Source organism: Phacochoerus africanus, chromosome 9 (assembly GCF_016906955.1).
Source record: "Phacochoerus africanus isolate WHEZ1 chromosome 9, ROS_Pafr_v1, whole genome shotgun sequence".
NCBI lineage: Eukaryota > Metazoa > Chordata > Mammalia > Artiodactyla > Suidae > Phacochoerus > Phacochoerus africanus.
In genome coordinates, this window is record NC_062552.1 from 50,099,088 (window position 1) to 50,121,739 (window position 22,652).

The 22,652-nt window shown below is 37.2% G+C and overlaps 1 protein-coding gene across 6 annotated transcripts in view; it reads left to right on the plus strand.

Annotated features, from left to right (window-relative positions):
• ZFAND6 (zinc finger AN1-type containing 6) overlaps positions 1 to 22,652 on the plus strand; it is a 68,454-nt gene that overhangs the window by 19,184 nt on the left and 26,618 nt on the right. The window contains exon 2 of one of the 6 annotated variants that reach the window (XM_047794913.1): positions 16,316 to 16,476. The exons of 4 other annotated variants lie outside the window; for them this stretch is intronic. The gene's annotated coding sequence lies outside the window, so the exon portion shown is untranslated. Of the gene's footprint in view, positions 1 to 16,315; positions 16,477 to 22,652 lie in introns of those variants that run through there. One more of the 6 variants, XM_047794911.1, reaches the window with a different exon arrangement.

A 22,652-nucleotide genomic window follows, 5' to 3' on the forward strand; every position in this document is an offset into this window, starting at 1 on the left:
CATATGCCGAGGGAGGCCCTAGAAATGACAAAAAGACCAAAAAAAAAAAAGATGAAAACAGGTATTTTGCCTATACATTTTTCTAACCTTTTTTCCCTCTATATGTATATGTTTAAATTTTCCTCTACATGTTTATGATTTTGGAATAAGGAATCATAATGCAAATAGTGTTTTAAAAACCCAGATACTGTGTATTTGTTTGTGTGTGAGAGAGAGATATTTTAGGGTTTATCGTGAAATCTTTCCATGTAATTATTCTTTATTCACTCAAAACAAATGAATGCTTGCTATGTGCTAGGCAGTGTGCCAGTTGTTAAAGATATAACATTAAAGGAAACAGCCCCTTCACTAAAGATGCTTGCATAATATAAGTGATAACATCATTGTTAATGGCACCGTAGTGTTCTGTTGTATGAAGTACCATAGTTTCACCAACCCTCTATCCTTTTTATTTTGAGACTAAGTTTTTTTACTCTGAGAAACAGTGCTCCCATTAGTATATCCTTAGGATAAATTCATAGAAGTGGAATTTAGAGTCAAAATGTATATTTATTTTTAACTTGTTCTGGAGAAAAGTTGCACTGCTTTATATTCTCACCAAGGAAGTATGTAAAGGCTGGTTTATCTGCATGGTAAAACTATAGGTATGTTCATTTTTTTTAGTGATTTCCAATTTGGTAAGTGCAAATTTTTTTCTTTATTGAGGTTATAATTTACATACCATAAAATTCACCCATTTAATAAGTGTTCAGTAATTTTTAATAAATTTGAAGAGTTGTGTGATTACTACCACATTCCAGTTTTAGAACATTTCCATTATTCCAAAAAAAACCCTTTGACCCTGCTTTTAAACAGGTCACATTTCCATCCCCAGTCCTGGGTAACAAAGACTGGTTTCTCAGCATTTCATATAAATGGAATCATAAAATATGTGCTCTTTTGAGTATGGCTACTTACCTAGGATATTTTTGAAGTATACCCCTATTGCAACATTTATCATTAACCGGGTCCTTTTTTTTTTTTCTTTCTTTTTTTCTTTTTTTTTTTCTTTCTTTCTTTAAGTGGAATAAATACAGTATTTATCCTTTTGTGTCTGGCTTATTTCACTTAGCATAGTGTCTTCAAGATTGCTTTTGTCTTGTAGCAGTGTATGAGAATTTCACTCCTTTTCAAGGCTAAATAATATTCCATTGTATGGGAATTCCCATTGTGGTGCAGCAGAAATGAATCTGACTAGTGTCCATGAGAATGTGGTTTCTATCCCTGGCCTTGTTCAGTGGGTAGGGGATCTGGCATTGTCATAGGGTGTGGTGTAGGTGGCAGATGTGGCTCGGATCTGGCCTTGCTGTGGCTGTGATATAGGCTGGCAGCTGTAGCTCCCATTTGACCCCTAGCTTGGGGACTTTCTCGTATGCCTCAGGAGCAGCCCTAAAAGGCAAAAAAAAAAATTCCGTTGTATGTATATATGTCACACTTTGTTTATCCATTCATCCATCCATGGATATTTGGGTTGTTTCTGAGTGTTGGCTATTACAAGTAATGCTGCTCTAAACATTGGTATATAAATAAATATCTGTTCCAGTTCTCGCTTTCAAATCTTTTGGGTGTGTACCGAGAAGTAGAATTACTGGATCCTATGGTAATTCTATATTTGACTTTTTGAGGAACTGCCAAACTGTTTTCTATAGAGGCTGCACCATTTTATATTCCCAGTGCACAAGGGTTCCAGTCACTCTACATCCTCCCAAAATATACTTGCCTTTGTAATGGTATGAAGTGGTATCTCATTGTGGTTTTGATTTGCATTTCCTAATGATTAGTGATGTTGGGCATCTTTTCATGTGCTTATTGGCCATGCTTGGGTGTACCTTCTTTGGGGTTGTGTCCAAATCCTTTGCCTATTTTTGAATTAAGTTATTTGGATTTTTTGTTGTTGAGTTGGAGTTCTTTATATATTCTAGATATTAATTACCTACCAGGTAAATCATTTGCAAATATTTTCTCCCATTCTGTGGGTTGCCTTTTTACTCATTGATAGTGCCCTTTGATGGAAAAAAATTTTTAATTTTGATAATGTCCAAATTATCTGTTTTTTCTTTTGTTGCTTGTGCTTTTGGTGTCATGTCCAAGAAGTCATTGCCAAATTCAGTGTTTATATAAACATATAAACATTTATCTTTTACCATATGTTTTCTCCTAGAAGTTTTATAGTTTTAGCTATTATGTTTAAGTCTTTGATTCCTTTTCAGTTAATTTTTGCATGTGGTGTAAGGTAAGGGTGCAGCTTCATTCTTTTGCACCTGAATATCTAATTTTCCTGGCACCATTTGTTGAAAAGACTGTCCTTTCTGCTCCATCAAATTTTCTTGGCCTAGTCCTTTTTTATTGCCAAATAATATTCATCGTGTAAATATATACCATGTTTTATTTATCCATATGCCAATTGATGGACACTTGGATTGTTTCCAGTTTTTTGCTAGTCCGAATAATGGCACTGTGAACGCTTATGTGTAAGTTTTTGTGCAGCATACATTTTTGGTGCTCTTAGGGAAACTTAGAAGTGGAATTACTGGTTCATGTGATAATTGCACATTTAACTTTATAAGAAATGGCTAAACTGTCTGAGTTCCTGTAGTCTTAAATTTTCACCAGTAAGGCGTGAGTTTTTTTCTTCACCCTCACCAATACTTGGTATGGTCAGTTTTTTAATATTTAACCATTCTAGTAGATGTGGAAAATCATCACATTGTGGGGTTAATTTGCATTTCTTAAATGACTAATAACTCTAATGGTGAATGCTAATCTGTTTTTCTGGCTGTAGCCTCCTGTCATTCCAGTTCTCACTCTTTTTTTCCCACCATACTTAGTCTTCAGTTTTATCAAGACCTCCACTCTCAAAACCTCTTGTTTCTTTTTTTCTCTACCTTCAGTTCCCTCTTCAATAACTTTTCTTCCTAGTGTTCTTAGTTTCTAGTCTTAGACCCGTTCTCCCATTTATAAACTCTTCTTCTAAACCTAAGCTGCTGAATGCTACCAGAGAAAGTCATGGATTTTATGTTTTGATTAGTACTGTGAATTTTTCTGTAACTTTTTATGTTGATTTAATTGCAGTATAGAAGTTGCATGAACAATACAAAGAGCCCCCATTCCCTTTTTCTAGATTCTCAATTGTTACACTTTGTCCTATTTACTTGATCATTTTCTCTCTTTGTTTCTTTATGTGTGTGTATGTGCAAATATAAGCATGTTATTTTCTGAATCATTTGAGAGGTAAGCTGGAGATTTGCTCAGGTTACGTAGCTGTTAAGTGGTAGAAAAGGAATTTAAATCCAGATTTTTTTTCTTTCTTTTTTTTTTTGTCTTTTTGCTATTTCTTTGGGCCACTCCCGCGGCATATGGAGGTTCCCAGGCTAGGGGTCGAATTGGAGCTGTAGCCCCTGGCCTACGCCAGAGTCACAGCAACGCGGGATCCGAGCCGCGACTGCAACCTACACCACAGCTCATGGCAACGCCGGATCGTTAACCCACTGAGCAAGGGCAGGGACTGAACCCGCAACCTCATGGTTCCTAGTCGGATTCGTTAACCACTGCGCCACGTCGGGAACTCCCTTATTTTGTTTTTCTTATGTCTGGCACATACTAGGTATTCCAGAAATGCCTCTTTAATTGACCATTAACTACAACTCACCTGTCAGAATCTGTATCTCATCTCTTACTGGGGTTTTAGCAAGTATGGGTGCTTGGGCTTTGGAATCAGACTCTGGATTCAGATCCTCTCTTTATCACTTACTGTTTGACCTGAGCAAGTTCCATAATCTCATTAAGCCTCAGTTTCCTCATCTCTAGAGTGGAGGTGATAATAGTACCTACCTGTAAGGGATATTATTGTGAAGATTAGACAGTGCAGGTAAAGAATCTGCCGTGGACCCTCTCAATTCTATTCTTTTATTTTGTCCTTCTACTCCAGTTTAGCTACTAACTTGTCTTAGTTTGTCCTGTCCCATGATCTTTTTACTGGAGGAGTTGATGAGACATTTAGGTGAATTTCTAGTAGGCAATTAGCAAAAAGAGAACTCTGGAGAAAGACAGGGGCCAGAGTCATATTTAGAAGATATTTGCTCAGAGCTGCTGGTTAGAGCTTTGAAACTTGAGCTTTGTACATAAAAAGACAGATAATTGATGGGGTTTTGAGGTATGGGTCCAGCAGTCATACAGCTTTGGACATTCTAGTTTTCAAGGTTTTTGTTTTTTTTTTCCTTTTTCAGCAGTTCCTGCAGCGTATGGAAGATCCCAGGCCAGATTGAATCTGAGCTAGAGCTGCGACCTATGCTACAGCTGCAGCAATGCCAGATCCTTAACCCACTGTACTGAGTCCGGGACCTCCAGAGAGACAAGCCAGATCATTAACACACTACATCACATCAGGAACTCCCCCTCAAGTATTGTTTTATTGGCTTTCTAAACTTTTGAAATATTTCAGAAATACCAACTTTTTGGCATCTGTAAAATACAATCACTTGGAAGCAGTACAGAAATTTGAGGTAGCCAGTACAGAATTTTGAGGTAGCTCTTTTCGGTAGCCTTGTAAAAGTACATGTTTTTTTCAATAAAATGTTGAAAAGTTTATATTGTTGTTAGATCACATATCCTAGGTTTTGATTCAAAAAATAGTGGTCATAGGTGTGATCCCTATTTGACAAGTAGGAGGAAGAGAAATCATCAAAGGAAGTAATTCCAAATTAAGATTTCATTAGTCTCATATTGTCTTTTTAGCCAGTAAAATGTCAGTAACTATTAGGTAGGTGATTTTTTTTTTTTTAATCAAGGAAAATGGGGCATGGGGGAGGCAGTTGAAACTAGAGAAAGTGTGGATGACAGGGAAAGCATCACAAGAATCTCTGGTAAATATAGGTAGATGTTTAGTTGCTAGCTTGTGTATGATTACACTCCAAGCCATATTTTATTCTTCCAGTAATTTTGATAGTTTTCTCAGAATAATTATCCCTTTGAAGGAAATGGGTTCCTAGGACCTCTTGCCCGATTCCTTTTACAGAATGAATTCCACATAAAGTTTTTAATATTATTTTTCATAATACTATCTTCTCATGAAAATCAAGAGTGAAATATTTTAGAAAAATAGGGAAAAAAAGCCTTGCTGATTTGTCATCAGTATCCTTGGTTTGATTGTCTCTAATAAGAAACATCTCAATATTCAGTACATAGGCATCTTTACTACCTCACTGATACTATTTTAACAGGTGATAAAATTCTAGAATTTAAAATTTTACTATCTGATAATGCAGAAAGCTTATTTCTCAGGTTAAGACCTAATCACAGTGATTAGTCAGTTGACATTCTGGAATAGAAGCTGTTTTATATTTGCAGTGTTTTAACTCTTAATATGAGAATGCTACACAAATTGAGGGTGTTTATTAGTAAGGAGAGAACAATATCCTGGCTTACAGATTGTAGCCATTTGATTTCACATTTGTGGTACCTTTTAAGACAAAACAAAAAATATGTATGAATATCTTTAGAAACACAAATAGATTTCATACTTGCAAATCATGAAATGCAAGATTTCAGAAATCCTGCATGTTAAATGAGTCTAAATGTCAGGGTTTTGAGCAGAGGGAAAGGAAACAGTGTTGATTGATAGAGAGTAGAATTATTTTGTACTACAAGTGAAATATTTTTTGTATTACCTGTCATTTGTTAGTCCTAGCTTCTGAAACAGTTAAAAGAGATGAAAAAGGTATTAAGTAATGTTCAAAGTACATAGAGTGTAGGTAGCAAGATAATTGTACCCCAGAGCTTCTAGGAGATGTTAGTTACATCTGAGCATTTTTAAATGATGATAGTCCCAGGTGGTCTAATTATCTCATAATTTACATTTGCCTAATCAGAATATGTATTCTGAATGGACGTTCCATCTTTGATGGAAATCTTTATTGCATAGTTAGTTCTAGAAGTTGAGAAAAAGCAGGGGAAAAAACCCACATTAACTATAGAGGTTCTCATTCTCTGCACAATGGGAACACCTTAAAATTATATAGACATAATGGATGGATATGTGGTAACTTTGTTTTATGAAGTCAAACATTTCTGTACCTTTTTTTTCATAAAAACAACAAATGGGAAAGCTTGTAAAATTCTCAGTTCTTTATGAAAAATAGGCCATCTTGGTGAAGAAGGGCTTGTTTTGTCTCTTCTGTTAGTGTAGGAAGGAAGCTGTGACAGTATTCTCATGTGGATTGGTCCTCGCCCTCTGGAAATGACTGAGAAAGACAGCATGACACCAAGAATTTTTTTTCTGTAAAATATTTATTCATTTTTCTCTCTTTTTTTTTTTTTTTGCAGCTGCCACAGCATTTCCATTTTATACCATAGATCTGAAAGAACCTTAGTTACACAGCTTAGTTTGGCCTAAATGACCACTTCATCTATAGCTATAATACCCAAACTGGAGCTAAGTCAGTGAGGGCTGGCCTTGCCATTTAGATTGTCTGGTAGACGGTTTTTATAAATTAAACAAGCTAAATGTAGATCTACAAGAGAAGTGTATATTGCGTACATACTTTAAATGTGATGTGCTGAAAATTATAACTCCTTAAATGATAATTTTTTTTAATCTTTTTAGGGCTGCACCCGCAATATATGAAAGTTCCCAGGCTAGGAGGTCAAATTGGAGCTGTAGCCGCCGGCCTACGCCAGAGCCTCAGCAATGTAGGATCTGAGCTGCGTCTGCAACCTACACCACAGCTCAGGGCAACACTGGATCCTTAACCCACTGAACAAGGCCAGGGATCAAACCTGAGTCCTCATGAATGCTAGTCACATTTCGTTTCCACTGAGCTAGGACAGGAACTCCACTAACGGATAATTTCAAGAAGGTATTTATAGGGTCTGGTACAGTGCTTGCTACAAGGAGACTGAAAAAAAAATAGTGGTTCCAGTCCTCCTATTTCTGTGCACTGTTTTGCCTGAGAAACTTCTTTTCTGCTTGCTCTTTGAACTCTTTCATGTTCAAGGGGATTGGTGAGTAAAAGATTGATCTAAATTTTCTTTATACAAATTTTCATTTTTCTAACAACCTCTGGGTTTCAGTGGTGCAAATGGATCATACTGTATCAGTTTCTTTCCTTTCAACCAGTTACTTAGATTTGGCTTTTCTTCACTTTACTAAATCATTTGCCATCCCTTCACTCATATACCATGGTCATAAATATATTCTGGTTCAGGGTTATAGTTGTCCCATGTTTCATTGAAGGTAGCATTTATGTTCCTATTTCTTGTTCTCCTTGTTACTGCAGGAGTTTGAGAGAAACTTACTCCATAATCTTGAAATTAAAAGTTCCTTTGTTGTTTTTCTGTTGTATCACAGTGTCTCTCCAGCAGTTCAGCAAAATATGTAAAATAGACCATCATCACCCAGGAGTAGAGTACTGTATTAGTTCAAGACAGCATCTTGATAATTCTTCCTGTGTGCTTTAACTGCCACTGCCCTAAAATTTTACTCATAGTTTTTTTTTTGTCCTAAAACCTGAGAAGCACATCTCTACATTAATACTCCCCTTATTTTAGTTATCATGATTATTAAATGTTGAAAGGAAAACTCAGTGGTTCCCTACCAGCTTCTGTAGTTTTACTGACCACATTTTCTTGTATCTAGATGACAAAAAGCTTTTGCTAAAATGGTACATAGTGGTTCATCCGAGTTTATAGTGGAAAACCAATGCTTTTTGACAGATTTCTTTTGCCGTGCATCTTTTGGCCTAATTTAAGTTGCTCTAAATTATTCTAAAGTTATTATCACCTTTCCAGGAATTTGGAACCATTTTATTTTCAGCTATAAATATGTACTGACTGTTGTTCTGTGCTAAAATATCTCCCAGTATGTATGTAAAGTAGTCGTTCTCAAACTTGAACATAAGAATTCCTTGTGAGCTTGTTAGGGAGTGCTGATCCTTGGGCTCAGCCTCTAGAAATTGATTCATTAGGTATGAGGTGGGACCTAGGAATTTGCAATTTTCTGATGCTGTTAATCTGTATTTGAGAAACACTGATGTAAAAGTTATATAGGGAAATCCATGTTTAGTGATTAATTCAGGAGTACTCAGACTTTTTTTCTTTTTCCTTTTGGCTCCACCAGCTGCATGCAGAAGTTCCCAGGCCAGGGATTGAACTCTTGCTGTGGCTGCAACTCAAGCCACAGCAGTGACAGCACTGGATCCTTAACCTACTAGGCCATCAGGGAACTCCACACTTTTTTTTTCCTGTCAAATTTTTTACTTATTTATTTATGTTAAAACATAGCTGATCTTTAATATTTATGTAAGTTACAGGTATACAGCATATGATTCAGTTTTTAAAGTTTATACTCCATTTGTAGTTGTAAAATTTTTGCTTATATTTCCTGTGTTGTACAGTATATCCTTGTAGCTTATTTTATACCTAGTAGTTTGTACCTTTTAATCCCCTGTCCCTCTATACTACCCATCCCCCCCTTTTCTCTGCCCACTAGTAACCACTAGTTTGTTCTCTATTTTTGTAAAGTGGACTTTTTTTTGTTGTATTCACTAGTTGTATTTTTTTAGTTTCCACATACAACCAATATCATATATTTGTCTTTTTGACTTATTTCACTTAGTATAATGTCCTCCCAGTCCATCCATGTTGCTGCAAATGGCAAAATTTCATTCTTTTTTATGGCTGAGTAGTGTTCTGTTGTATGTATCTACCACATCTTTATTCATCTCAATGGACACTTAGGTTGCTTCTATATCTTGACAGTCGTAAATATGCTGTTATGAACATTGGGTTGCATGTTCAAATTAGTGTTTTTGTGGGGGTTTTTAGTATATATACCCAGGAGTGGAATTACTGGGATATATAGTAGTTCTATTTTTAGTTTTTTTGAGAAATCACGTTTTTTCCACAGTGACTTCACCAATTTATATTCCCACCAACAGCGTATGAGGGTTCCCTTTTCTCAACATCCTCACCAACATTTATTTGTTGGTTTTTTTTTTTCCTTTTTGCCCCACCCCCCCACCCCCACCCCCACCCCCACCCCCACCCCGCCGCGGCATGTGGAGATCCCAGGCCAGGGATCAGATCTGAGCTGCAATTGCAACCTACATTACAGCTGCCAAAATGCTGGATCCCTTAACCCACTGTGCTTGGCTGGGGAATGAACCTGCATCCCAGGATCAGAGATGTCCCCAATTCCATTGTGCCACAGCACAATGTGGGTTTTTTGATGATAGCCATTCTGATAGGTGTGAGATGATAGCATATCTCATTGTGGTTTCAATTTATATTGCCCTGATGGTTAGCAATGTTGAGCATCTTTTCATGTGCTTGTTGGCCATCTGCATTCTCTCTTTAGAAAAATGTCTATTCAGTTACTCTGCCCATTTTTAAATCTGGTTATTTGGTGTTTTAAAGTTGAGTTATATGAGCTGTTTTATATATGTTGGATATCCTTGTCAGTCATATCACTTGCAAATATTTTCTTCCATTCAGTAGGTTGTCTTCATTTTGTCGATGGTTTCCTTTGCTATGCAGAAGCTTTTAAGAGTAATTAGGTCGGAGTTCCCGTTGTGGCTCAGTGGCTAACGAATCCGACTAGGAACCATGAGGTTGTGGGTTCGATCCCGGGCCTTGCTCAGTGGGTTAAGGATCCGGCGTTGCCGTGAGCTGTGGTGTGGGTTGCAGACTCGGTTCGGATACCGCGTTGCTGTGGCTCTGGCTTAGGCCAGCAGCTATAGCTCTGATTCAACCCCTAGCATGGGAACCTCCATATACTGCAGGAGCGGCCCAAGAAAATGGCAAAAAGACCAAAAAAAAAAAAAAGATTAGGGCTCATTGTTGATGAAGTAGAAACAATTTTCAGCTGAATGCTAAATGGCTTCAAAGAGTTTGGTGCCTAACAATTTATTCTGTTTCATAACTACACATAGGAACAGAAAAGCCTGATCTCGGAATGAATGAATTAGGCCTGCCAAACAATTATAAATCAGGTATAACTTAAAATTATTGAGATGATATCTATACAAGTTGAGACAAGATCAATGCAGTGTTGACTCTTAAGTAGTTTTGTTTTTGTTTTTTTGCTTTTGAGGGCTGCATCCGAGGCATATGGAAGTACCCAGGCTAGGGGTCAAATCTGAGCTACAGCTGCTGGTCTACGCCACAGCCACACCGGATCTGAGCCGCGTCTGCAACCTGTACCACAGCTTACAACAATGCCAGATCCTTAACCCACTGAGCAAGGCTAGGAATCCAACCCGCATCCTCATGAATACTAGTCAGATTGATTTCTGCTGAGCCATGAAGGGAACTCCCTCTTAAGTAGTTTTAAAGCTAATATCCTGCTTTTTTCCTTGATTAAGGGAGACTTGAAAATTAAATTACTGGTGGGTTTTTAGTACTAGAAGTAATGAAAATTTACACGCAGTCCGTTTTAATGATGTGAAAGAGACTACTTTGATTGTGCATATATGTAGTTTTTAATGTTTTTCCTAAATGATCTATGGCTTACATTGAAATATTAGAATATAGTGCAAATTAAAAAGTTCCCATCATGGCTGAGTGGTTAACGAACCCAACTAGTATCCATGAGGATGAGGGTTCGATCCCTGGCCTTGTTCAGTGAGCTAAGGATCCGGCGTTACCGTGAGCTGTGGTAAGGATCTGGTGTTGCTGTGGCTGTGATGAAGGTCTGCAGCTACAGCTCCAATTTGACCCCTAGCCTGGGAACCTCCATATGCTGGAGGGTGCAACTCTAAAAAGACATACACACACACACACAAAAATTAGAGAGTTTTAAACACAGACTTAGCATCTGGCATGTTATTTTTAGGTTGTCATAGATTAATCTTCTGACTATTATAATGGCCTGGAAGAAGGAAAGGAGCTAATTTAAACTGGATTAGTATGTTCTACACTGTTAAAGCATTCCCAGATTGATCCTAAAAGTTAAAAATGGAAAATACTCTGGTAATTTGATTTTTACATAGGTGAGGGGACTTCCTATAATTGATATGTAGGGGTTCAGGGTTTGTTTTTATGATATGGATAAATATGTCAAGTGTTAATCCATTATAGAAACATTTGAGTGCCTAGAACACCTATTCTATACAGGTGTGCCAGGTACTAGAAATATAGTAGTGAACAAGACAGATGGCCTCTAAAATTTAGTATTATCAAAATGTGATGGGCTGAATTATATGGTCTTTGTCCAAGAAAGTGGCTTGTGTATTAACATGTACTTTGTTTCTAAGTAGTGGTGTTTTTATCTTTAATTTTCTCCATATATTTTTATCCCACTTGCAACAGATAGTATTTAACTGCAAGGTAACTATTTCATACTAGGATAAATGCAAGAGGATTTATAGACAAAAAATGGTTCAATATTTGTTGGAAACTTTTTTTTTTGTCTTTTTGCCTTTTCTAGGGCTGCTCCCGCGGCATAAGGAAGTTCTCAGGCCAGGGGTCTAATCAGAGCTGTAGCCACCGGCTTACACCGCAGCCAGAATCCTTAACTCGGGATCCTTAACCCATTGAGCAAGGCCAGGGATTGAACCCTTAACCTCACGGTTCCTGGTTGGATTCGTTAACAAATGAGCCACAATGGGAACTCTGGAAACTTTTTTTTTCTAATCAACTATATATTCTCAGTGAACAAAACAGGGTATTTAAAACATCAGTAATTCAATATTAGCATTTTTATTAGGTAGTAGTAACAGTTTTATTTAGTCAGACTTCTAATGGTAAGAGTTATGAGGCAAAGGACCTCACCTAACTCATTGAGACCAGATTTGTTTTCTTACATTTTTATATTCCTCACAATTCTGCATATAGTCAGTGATAAGTGAATAGGTTTATTGAGGGTATTTCCCCTAGAGTATTTTATCTTGGCAACCAAAGATGTAACCATTATACTAATAGAATTGAGAAACATTAAATGAAAGGCTACTCTTTAAATAGCTATTACTTTGAACATTTTAACCTTGTAGTAAGCCTACACCACAGGCGAAGCAACACGGGAATCCCAGCCGAATCTGCGACCTACACCACAGCTCAGGGCAATGCCGGATCCCCCACACACTAACCGAGGCCAGGGATCAAACCCTCATCCTCATGGATACTAGTCGGATTCATTTCCGCTGCACCACAATGGGAACTCCCTAAAGATGTTTTAAATAGATTATAATTTTTCTTAAAATACTTTAAAATTCTTTTAGTTCTCTGAAGACATGGCCTCAAATTGACCAATTTATTACAAGTTTTTAATCTTTAGGTTTTATGTTTTAAATACTAGTTACTAATCTTTTCAGGAAAAGGACTTTTAAGAAAGTTTTTATGTGATAAAGTCTTCAGGAACATGAATTATTTTGTAACATGATGGAGCAAGGAAGTGTGGGGAAACTGCTTTTTCTGAATTTTGTGAAGAATTGGGAAACATTCAGAAGTAATTCTTGATGAAAGGAGTAAGATATGCTGCCCTTATTTGAGAGATGTGTTTTGTTGAAATGCAATAAATTACTAAATGTCAGTTGTACCTTAAAATCTAAGACTTGTAATTAATGTTTAGTAGAACTTCTCAGAATTATAAGCTTCCCTCCCTTAGAACACACACAACTTTAAAAATTGTTGATAAACACGTTCAAGCTCCATTTCAGGCTTTATGCTATTGTAAAATGATAGGTGGTGTTTTAAAAAGCAGTCTAAGTTGATCTTGTTTAAGGTACCAAGTCATTTTCAAGTTATTGAAATGATATACGTGGATATAGGAGTTCTCTTGAGGCTCGTCGGGTTAGGGCTCTGAAGTCACTGCAGCAGCTTGGGTTGCTGCTGTGGTGCAGTTGGATTCTTGGCCCCTGGGGCTTCCACATGGCTGTGGTTGTGACCAAAAGAAAAGAAAAGGTGGATATACAGGGAAGGTAAGAAAGTTTGTTTTCCTGCTTATATCTATCTAAATGAGGATAATTTTTTAGAAATTTATTTTAAAATATAAAAAACTACTCAGGAGAGAACTATAGTCAGTGTCCTTTGTTGACTTATTGGCATTACGGAGTTTTCCTTGGGGTAGGATGTTTGTTTTAATGTTTTCCTGTTATATTATTGGTCACTCATTAGCTCTTGCTTTAGTACTGCTTTGCCACCTGGCATAACCGGAAATTAAATTAATTTGAAGTTTTTAGCAAGAATACACCTGTTACTGAATATCCAATTGAAGAACAGTCATACCGTATTGGAGAAGTTTGTCTCTAACTGCAGGAGAATAACAAGATTGGAAAGAGGCAGACATTTTATTTGACTCGTTAGCACTCACATCTGATGTTTTAAGTGAAAGCACTATTTCTTTCTCTTTTTTCTTCTCTTTTTTTCTTTTTGTCTTTTTAGGGCTGCACCTGTGGCATATGGAGGTTCCCAGGCTAGGGGTCAAATCAGAGCTGTAGCTGCAGGCCTACACCTCAGCCACAGCAACTTGGGATCCGAGCCACATCTGTGACCTACACCACAGTTCACAGCAATGCTGGATGCTTAAGCCACTGAGCAAGGCCAGGGATCAAATCTGCATCCTCATCTTTACTAGTCAGATTCGTTTCCACTGAGCCACGAAGGGAACTCTGAAAGCACTATTTCTTATAATTCATTATATATATATATAATTGCAAATCAGTTGAGATTGCTATTTTATTGGGGTTTGAGGTAAGATAGGAAATAAGATTGGCTTGCTTTTGTTAGGTGTCTGGTCAGAATCCTTAGAACATCATGTCCAAATATTCATTTTTCTTAGGGTTTATTTTGAAATAATTTCGAATTTATAGAAAGGTGTATTAATAATACAAATAATTCCCCTTGGTGAGATTCACTTATTATTAACCTTAGAGAACCTCTCTCAATTTGGGTTTGTCTGATGTGTGCTTGTGATTAAATTTAGGAAATGCAGTGGTTTTGGCAGTAATGCTACGTTCGTGCTGTGTGCTTCTCCGAGTATCACATCAGATCCATTTGTCCCTTTGTCAGTGATACCAGTTTTGATCTTTTAATTTAGTAATTTCCAGGTTCTTCCCCTTAAAAATTTTTATTTTTCCTTCTCCAATAGGTAACTTATGGGGAGATACTTTAAGACTCACTATATGCTCTTCCTCATCAAACTTTCATTTACAAAGACTTTTAACATTCTTTGGTAATTTTGCCTGAATCCATTATCAGTATGGTGGTTGAAGTTCAAATATTTAATTGCACAAACTCAGTAATATAGGAGGGAGTCTCTTCCCGCTGTTGAATTCCTTAGCTTTAGTAAGTATTTTGTTTTGAACTAGAATTTGTCTTCTGTGACTTTGACACATTTTTTCATATTCTCTACCTTTATGTCACATGAGATAAGCCTGGTTCTTTTTTACTCCTCTTTAACAGCCTTTCAAAATGCATTCCCTTTTGTCTTTTGGCTACTATACTCCCATTTCCAACAGTCTTTCCAACAGTTGTTTCTTGTGAGAAATAGCTTTCCTGAATTTATAACCATCCTGTTTGTTTCCTGATAACACTTATTCATCAGTATCATACTTAACATAAAGTACCAAATGCAGATACCCATTCCACAATTTCAAAATGATTTGATTAGTATAGTGACTTGCTGTTGCTTGTAATCTAGTTTAGTGCCTAAGAGCACCAGGCTTTGGAGACAAATTGGATTCAAGTCCTATCTCTGTCACTTAATTAGTTCTATTAGTTCCTAATTCCATAATCTGAAAAGAGTTGGTAGTAATTGCACCTACATTTAGGGTGGAAAGAGGTTTAAACGTGTGTAAAATTTCTGGGAATGTGTCTGTTTCCCCATAATCACTCAATTAATGTTAATTATTATTATTATTATTATATAGAAAGCATGCTTCTGTTTTACAGCCCTAAGATTGGTGCAGTTTACTTTTAAGCTGTTGTATTTTACTGTAGGCTTATTTAAACCTGCGGTGAAAGGCAGGAAGTTTTAATAAGTAATACTGAAGCACAGTTAGACTCTTGAATAAATATTTTAACTTAATATGAAAATTATTCTATCAAGTTACAACTTTTCATAAGGTTTTGAATTATTTCTTAAATTATTTATATGTACAATGTAAGAAGATTATAAAGAAACATTTGAGTTATTTTGGGAGTTCCTGTCGTGGCGCAGTGATTAACGAATCCGACTAGGAACCATGAGGTTGCGGGTTCGATCCCTGGCCTTGCTCAGTAGGTTAAGGATCTGGCGTTGCCGTGAGCTGTGGTATAGGTTGCAGACGCGGCTTGGATCCTGCATTGCTGTGGCTCTGGCGTAGGCCGGTGGCTACAGCTCCGATTCGACCCCTAGCCTGGGAACCTCCATATGCCGAGGGAAGTGGCCCTAGAAAAAAAAAAGACAAAAGAAACATTTGAGTTATTTTGAACGAACTCTAAAAATTTTAGTCTTCTGTAGCATAGCAAATATGCAATTAATTTTTCAGCATTAAATAATACTTTAAAAATTAGCCAGTGAATTTTGAGTGTTTGGATTCTATTTTTCATGATGTTTTAAACCATATTGTTGGGAAAAAATGAAAAATCATTAAAAAGAAAAAACCCATATCGTTAATATTAATAGTAAATTTACTCTGAAATCGTAAAACTTTTCCTCAAACTTACTTTGGAAATCAAGGTTAATAATATACATATAGGGGAAAAGTAGTTATCAAGGTATTTTGACTGAATGCAGTTTTATTTTCCAGACAAGCCTTCTATAACACTTATATTAATATACAGGAATAATGGTACTATAGAAATTTGAATCTGGGGGGAAATGTGCTACAATCCTTCATTGTACATGTCAGCAATACAGCTTCTCTGTCTGCCACAAAAGGGCCAAGAATTTCTTTCTCCTGAATCAGACAGGCCCCAAGGGATATTTTGGGGATACTGAAGACACCCCATTGACTATCTCTTTGTAAAAATTGTTCTGTGATTGGTGGCTGTTTGTGCTAAGGAAATTAGCTAAGCTTTAAAAAAAAAATAGAAAAATACCTAGTTTTGCTTACTTTGGGTACAAATGATAAGAAGTTACTCTTCCTTACCTACCTAGCCTGTGGTCTGATAAAGAAAAATCTTTATGTTAAAGTTACATAGTGTTATATTATACATTGGTGTCAGATGCCAAATGAAATGTTTTTCTTAATTTTACATAGCAGCCCTTTTTATGAAAGCACTCCTTAAAATTTTAGACAATTAAAATGTACATAATCAATTTTAACTGTCTCAACTCTATTTCATGTTAAATGTGTTACAGGAATGAATCTGAAGTCTGCTGCAGTAAAACACTGAAGGCTTTAAAATGTTTTCTTGCATAAAACTCAAACTTTAAGTAGCTGCTTATGAGGATAGGGAAGGCAGGAAGCTAATGTCTGTCTCAAGATACAGGACAGCTGTTTGCTCATCACCCTCAACTGTGTGAGTAGACTTAAGCCTGTAACCCTATGTAATTAGGCATAATAACTTAAACATTTTAATCTAAAGTGTTTAAAGATGCACTTAAATCAGCATCATGAGATATTTTTTAGGGTTAGTTTTTTTTTTTTTCCGGTGGATAAGATACTTCAGGGTGGAGTGGGTGGTACATTTTTATTTATAAAGTATTTCTGAGACTAAAACTTAATAACTAAATATCATTAGTGACCGTGCATCTTTTTTCGTCATCATTCTATTATTGTGAAGCAAAAGAATATGTAGTTCTTTAGGTTGCTGTTTATTTTGCAGTTGATTTCAGCCTTTTAAGGGTAATATTTTGACCAATCATAAAAAAGTATTTTGGGAATATGATGTTAGATGTGAATATAGAAAATTGCTCTTGGAAATAATTTAATAATTTAAATTATAATTAATAATTTTTTTAATTGTTCTGTTTAATCAGAAAGAGCATATATGTCAAAATAAAAGAACTTTTATTCCCTAAGTGGGTTTAAGGAAAAGTGATTTTTAAAGTCATTATAATATTTTTTTTTAAATTTTTTTTGTCTTTTTGTCTTTTCTAGGGCTGCTTCCCGCAGCATATGGAGGTTCTCAGGCTAGGGGCCTAATCAGAGCTGTAGCCGCCGGCCTACACCTCAGTCACAGAAATGCCAGATCCGAGCCGCGTCTGCAACCTACACCATAGCTCACGGCAACGCCAGATCCTTAACCCACTGAGCAAGGCCAGGGATTGAACCTGCAACCTCACGGTTCCCAGTCGGATTCGTTAACCACTGCACCACGGACGGGAATTCCTATGTTATTTTTAAAATAAAGGCATGGATGGATGAATTATGCGGTGTTGCAGGTTTTGAGTTCTGTCAGTAGTGTCTGCTTCATGGATTAACGTGAGTCATTTTTTAACATTTAGATGCTGGTAGAATGTTTTCTAATCTAGAAGCACCTTTGAAAGACTAGCAGTGTTATGGATGGTGTTAAGTCTTTCAGGAAGGTCTAGGTATCTGTGATTTTGTTGTAAGAGAATTTCCTCTGTTGGGGATGATTCTACTAAAGCCTAAAAGAGTCTGAATTTCAACACTGCTCATTATTCTTACTGTTGTGTTTAGAAATATGGTAGGTTTTGGGGAGTGTACCAAAGAGTAGAAACATGGTTTTATGTTCTGTAAGAACTCACTGTTGGGAGTTCCCATCGTGGCTCAGCGGTAACAAACTTGACTAGTATCCATGAGGAGGCTATGAACATATCACATTGTAAAGTAAGCATTCATTTGGGGCATCTATTTTTTTTATACCCCTATGAGTTCCGAAACTGTGTTTTTCTTGCATTTTAGTGGCTCAGCTGAAACAAATCTGACTAGTATCTGTGAGAATGCAGGTTTGATCCCTGGCTTTGCTCAGTGGGTTAAGGATCTGGTGTTGCTGCGAGCTGTGGCATAGGTCACAGATGTGTCTTGGATCTGGCATTACTGTAGTGTAGGCCTGAACCAGTAGCTCCAATTCAACCCCTAGGCTGGGAACCTCCATATGCCGCAGTTGGGGCCCTAAAAAGACAAAAAGAAAAAGGGAAAAAAGGAATTGGTGAACTAGGGCCAATGGCCACCTCTTTTTGTAAATAAAGTTTTACGTAACAGTTGTGGCTTCTTTCTTACTACCAAAGTGGGAGTAGTTACCATAGACTATATAGCACACAAAGCCTAAGTTATTTACTATCAGTCCCTTTAGAGAAAAATTACCAACTCATAGTAAACAGTGTTGGAGATACATACCCTAAAAAACTAAATAATTGTTTTGTGTATTTAATGTAGTTTTTCACTCTATTGCTGAGTCTTTACATCCGTATTATCTGTTCATTGTTCATATTTCAGTTCATATTGAAATTTTATGTTGATTACTATAAATAGCTCTCATAACTCTGAATTGGTGTATTTCCTTAGTAGGCCTTTCTCTAATGTGAGAAACTGACCAAGAGCTATGTGCCCAGATTCTGTCCAAGTGTAGACTTTAGTTTGGGGTGTGCGGGTAGGAAACTAGAATGAGGAAGACTTTACTCTAGGGTGCCAGAATCCCAGAAGAGGTCAAAGGAGAATGCAATGAACTCTAGTTAGTTTCAAGATTTAATAAAATTAATACTTTTATTATTTCATCAAGAATATTGATAAGTGAAAGTGGTGCTTGAGGTGGGCGAGGGTGGTAAGAACACAAATGACTGTTGACTGCTGGTAAAGTTTGGTGCTACTGCCTTAGCTTGTTTTACCCTCCATTGCTTTTACACTGTCAGTCAACACCGTGAAAAGGCAAATAATAAGTTCTTATGGGGTTTATTTTGGTTTTGTTTTTAATTTTATGGCCATACCCATGCCATGTGGAAGTTCCCAGACGTGGAATTGAATCTGAGCTGCGGTTGAGACCTGCCTGAAACTGTGGCAAAACCAGATCCTTTTAATCCACTGTACTGGGCTGGGGATCAAGCCCGTGCCTCCGTAGCAAACCAAGCCACTGCAGTCAAATTTTTAGCCCACTGTACTATGACCGGAACTTCTCAAGTTCTTGTTTTTATTAAAAATAGTTTTGACCTTCTGGACTTATGAAAGGGTCTCAGGGATCCCCAAGGGGTCCATAGATAAGCTTTGGGAACTACCAGTTTAGGGCATGGACTCAAGCCAGGCTGCTTAGGTTGACTCTTGGTTCTGTCACTTAAGCTGTGACTTTGAGCAATTTATTTTAACCTCTCCATGCTTCAGTTTCCTCATCTGTGAAATAAAGGTGGTAATGATACCTATTTCATAGGATTGTTATAAGGATTAAAAGAGTCGATATTTATAATTGCTTAGAACAGCGCTTGGCACATAAAGCACTATATAAATAATATTAAGTAAAACTAAATAGTAAAGCCAGTTATTTATATACAAAGTGTTGTCAGAAGTTGTTGTTGTGGCTTGGCAGTAATGAGCCCGATTGGTATCCATGAGGATACGGGTTTGATTCTTGGCCTTGCTGAGTGGGTTATGGATCTAGTGTTGCCTCTGAGCTGTGGTGTAAGTCGCAGATGAAGCCTGGATCCCACATTGCTATGGCTGTGGTGTAGGCCGGGAGCTGTAGCTCTCATTTGACCTCTAGCCTGGGAACTTCCATATGCAGTGGGTGTGGTCTTAAAAAACAAAAAGTGGTGTCAAAGTTTCAGAAAAACAGGAGGGATTTAAATATAGAGATTGACCATACACAATGGAGGAAGTCAGGGAGAAAGAATCTTTTACAAATATTGGAAACTAAGTTGGAGTTGCCTTAGGAGAAAAGATTTCTTAAAGGAGTTGGGGGCAGGGAGGTGAAGCACAAAGTCTGCATGTAGAATTATAAGGTTTAAGGCCAAAGAGGAGGGAATAAAAAGAAGGGTCATGCACATGGATCTTGCATACATGGAGCTTATTTTATGTTAGTCTTTTGGAGAAGAAAAGTGAATGAAAGCCCATGAATATGGAAACCATGGGAAAATTTGAGCGGGTTCCCCATTTCCCAAAAAAGTGTGTTGGGTTGCCCTGTGTAGATAATAACTATGTGTCTAATTCTTTAAGGTGTGCAATATGAAACATAGGTCAATTTGAGAACATAAAATTGATAGCTTTTAGTTGTAAAAGTATTATGTTTGGTATCCTAAATTAGGCAGATTGCTTTATGGCCAGGTTACTCTAGCCTTTGCTTCTGTTTTCACATCACCTTCTCTGCCTCTTGCATCCTAGGCCCATCTGAATAATCCAAGATAAGCTCCTCCCCTTAAGCTCCTTAACTTAATCATTTTTGCCACATATGGTAATATTCAGAGGTTGCAGGGATTAGGACATAAATGTCTTTGGGGCCATCATTTTACCCAGTACAGCAGACAGTACTAAGTACTGGTAAGATGGGGTAACTAGAATGCTTATACATAGCCAGTGGCTCTAATGTTGCCAGGAGAGTGTAAGTTTGTATAACCACTTTGGGAAGCTGGTAGCATCTACTTAAAGGCGAACATACATAACCCTAGGTGTATAATGAGCAGAGATGCGTATGTATGGTAGTTAAAAGACATACAGTGATGTTTAACAGCAATATTTGTAATAGTCACAAGCTGGAAGAAACTGGCCAAATCCGTATCATCACTAGAATAGATAGTGGTTTATTCATACAGTGTATTCTACTAGATAGCAGTGAGAAGAAATGGACTACAGTTAGTCACATTAGCATGACTGAATCTTAAAAACAGTTTTGAGAGAACCCAGACAAAATGTGTATACACTGTATAATTCCATTTACTAAAAGTTCAAAAACAGGAAAAGCTAATCTGGGGCGTTAGAAGTCAGCATAGTGATTATCCTTGGGGAAAAGATAATATTTGGAAAAGGGCATGAGGAAGCTTTTAGGGGATACTGATGGTGTGGTGCTAATTACCCAGTTGTGTTCAACTTGTGAAAATTTAAGCTTTACATTTGGGACTTTGTATACTTTTGTATGTTTAAAGAAGAAAAGGAGGTTCCCATTGTGCAGTGGAAACAATCCAACTAGGAACCATGAGGTTGCGGGTTTGATCCCTGGCCTCGCTCAGTGAGTTAAGGATCCAGTGTTGCCATGAGCTGTGGTGTAGGTCACAGATACGTCTCGGATCCCCCGTTGCTGTGGCTCTGGTGTAGACTGGCAGCTGCAGCTCTGATTGGAGCCCTAGACTGGGAACCTCCATATACCACGGGTGCGGCCCTGGAAAAAAAACAAAACAAAACAAAAGATAAAAAGAAGAAAAGAATGGGAGTTGTTTGTTTCTTTTGTACATTTCTTTGCTATTGTACATCTCAATTGAATTAATGGAGTATCTTTCATTTTGATATTCATGGATTGATTATTCTGGTCAGTTTGAAAGTTTTAGTAGAGCAGCTTTACTATAAAATTTGTAAGGATTTTGAATTGCAAGCAGCAGAAACCCAAATCAAATTAAAGCAAAACTAGAATTTGTTTACATAACTTGGAAGTCTAAGGGATGGAGCTGTCCTCAGCAAAGTGGGTGCAGGAATTCAACCTTTCTTTGTCTTGGCTGTCTCCTTCCTACCCATTTTGGCTTTGCTTACCTTTTTAAATAAATTGTTATGTGGACTCTTTTTCCATTGTGGCAAAGATGGCCACCAGCAGCACCAGGTTTATATTGTCTTCAGTGTAATTCTAGTAAAGTCAGCCTCTTTCCCGGTAGTACCAGTAAAATCCATGGAGGAATGATTAGCTCAGATGGAGTCACATGCCAGGCTTAAGGCAGGTCTGGCCCTGAGAAGGAGGGGTTAGGCCTACCCAAAGCAAATGAAATGATCTTCCCACAGAAAAGAGAGGCTCTGCTACCTAGAAGAGTAAGGAATGAAAACATACAAGGCAGACAGAACTTACCAGTTTCAGGAATACAGGTGTCTTCCAAGTTCAGTTATTAAATGCCTTTGGTGGACGTTCCTGGGCCGGGCATCGAACCTGAACCACAACAGTGACAGATGCCAGGTCCTTAAATCCTCTTAACCACAGAGAAACTGTTTGAATGATTTTATAATTAAGACATTGTGAATTTTATTTAGCCTTGGTGAATGGAAAACAGTGTGCTAAATAGAGGACAACTTGTACCAAGAACATTACTGTAATTTTTCACATTATAGCTATAATTCTCCATGTAAAGTATACCTGGTGATACAGATTTTGATGAAATGTTGCCTTTTGTAGTCTTTCCCCCTGTTGGGTGATGAACATATACTTTAAGAGATGAGGCTTACCAAGAGCAAATAATACTTAAAATTTACATTGCTTCAGATTAGAGAATCCCACAGTTAATATTACCTATGATTGAGTCCTATATCCACCTAGCCTCAAAGTCATTTACTTATTTAATCCAGAGGTTGGGCAGACTTTCTCGGCTTGTCATCTATTTTTGTCCAGCCCATGAGTTCAGAATAGTTTTTGCATTTTTAAGTTGTTAGGGAAAAAAAAACAAAAAGAGGAACATTTGTAATGTGAAAATTCTATGAAATTCACATTTTGGTGGCCGTAAGTATAGTTTTATTGGAACACAGCCATGTTCATTTGTTTACGTATTGTCTATAGATGCTTTTTCATGATAGCAGCTGAATTGAGTAGTTGTAACAGAGACTTCAGTATGACCATGA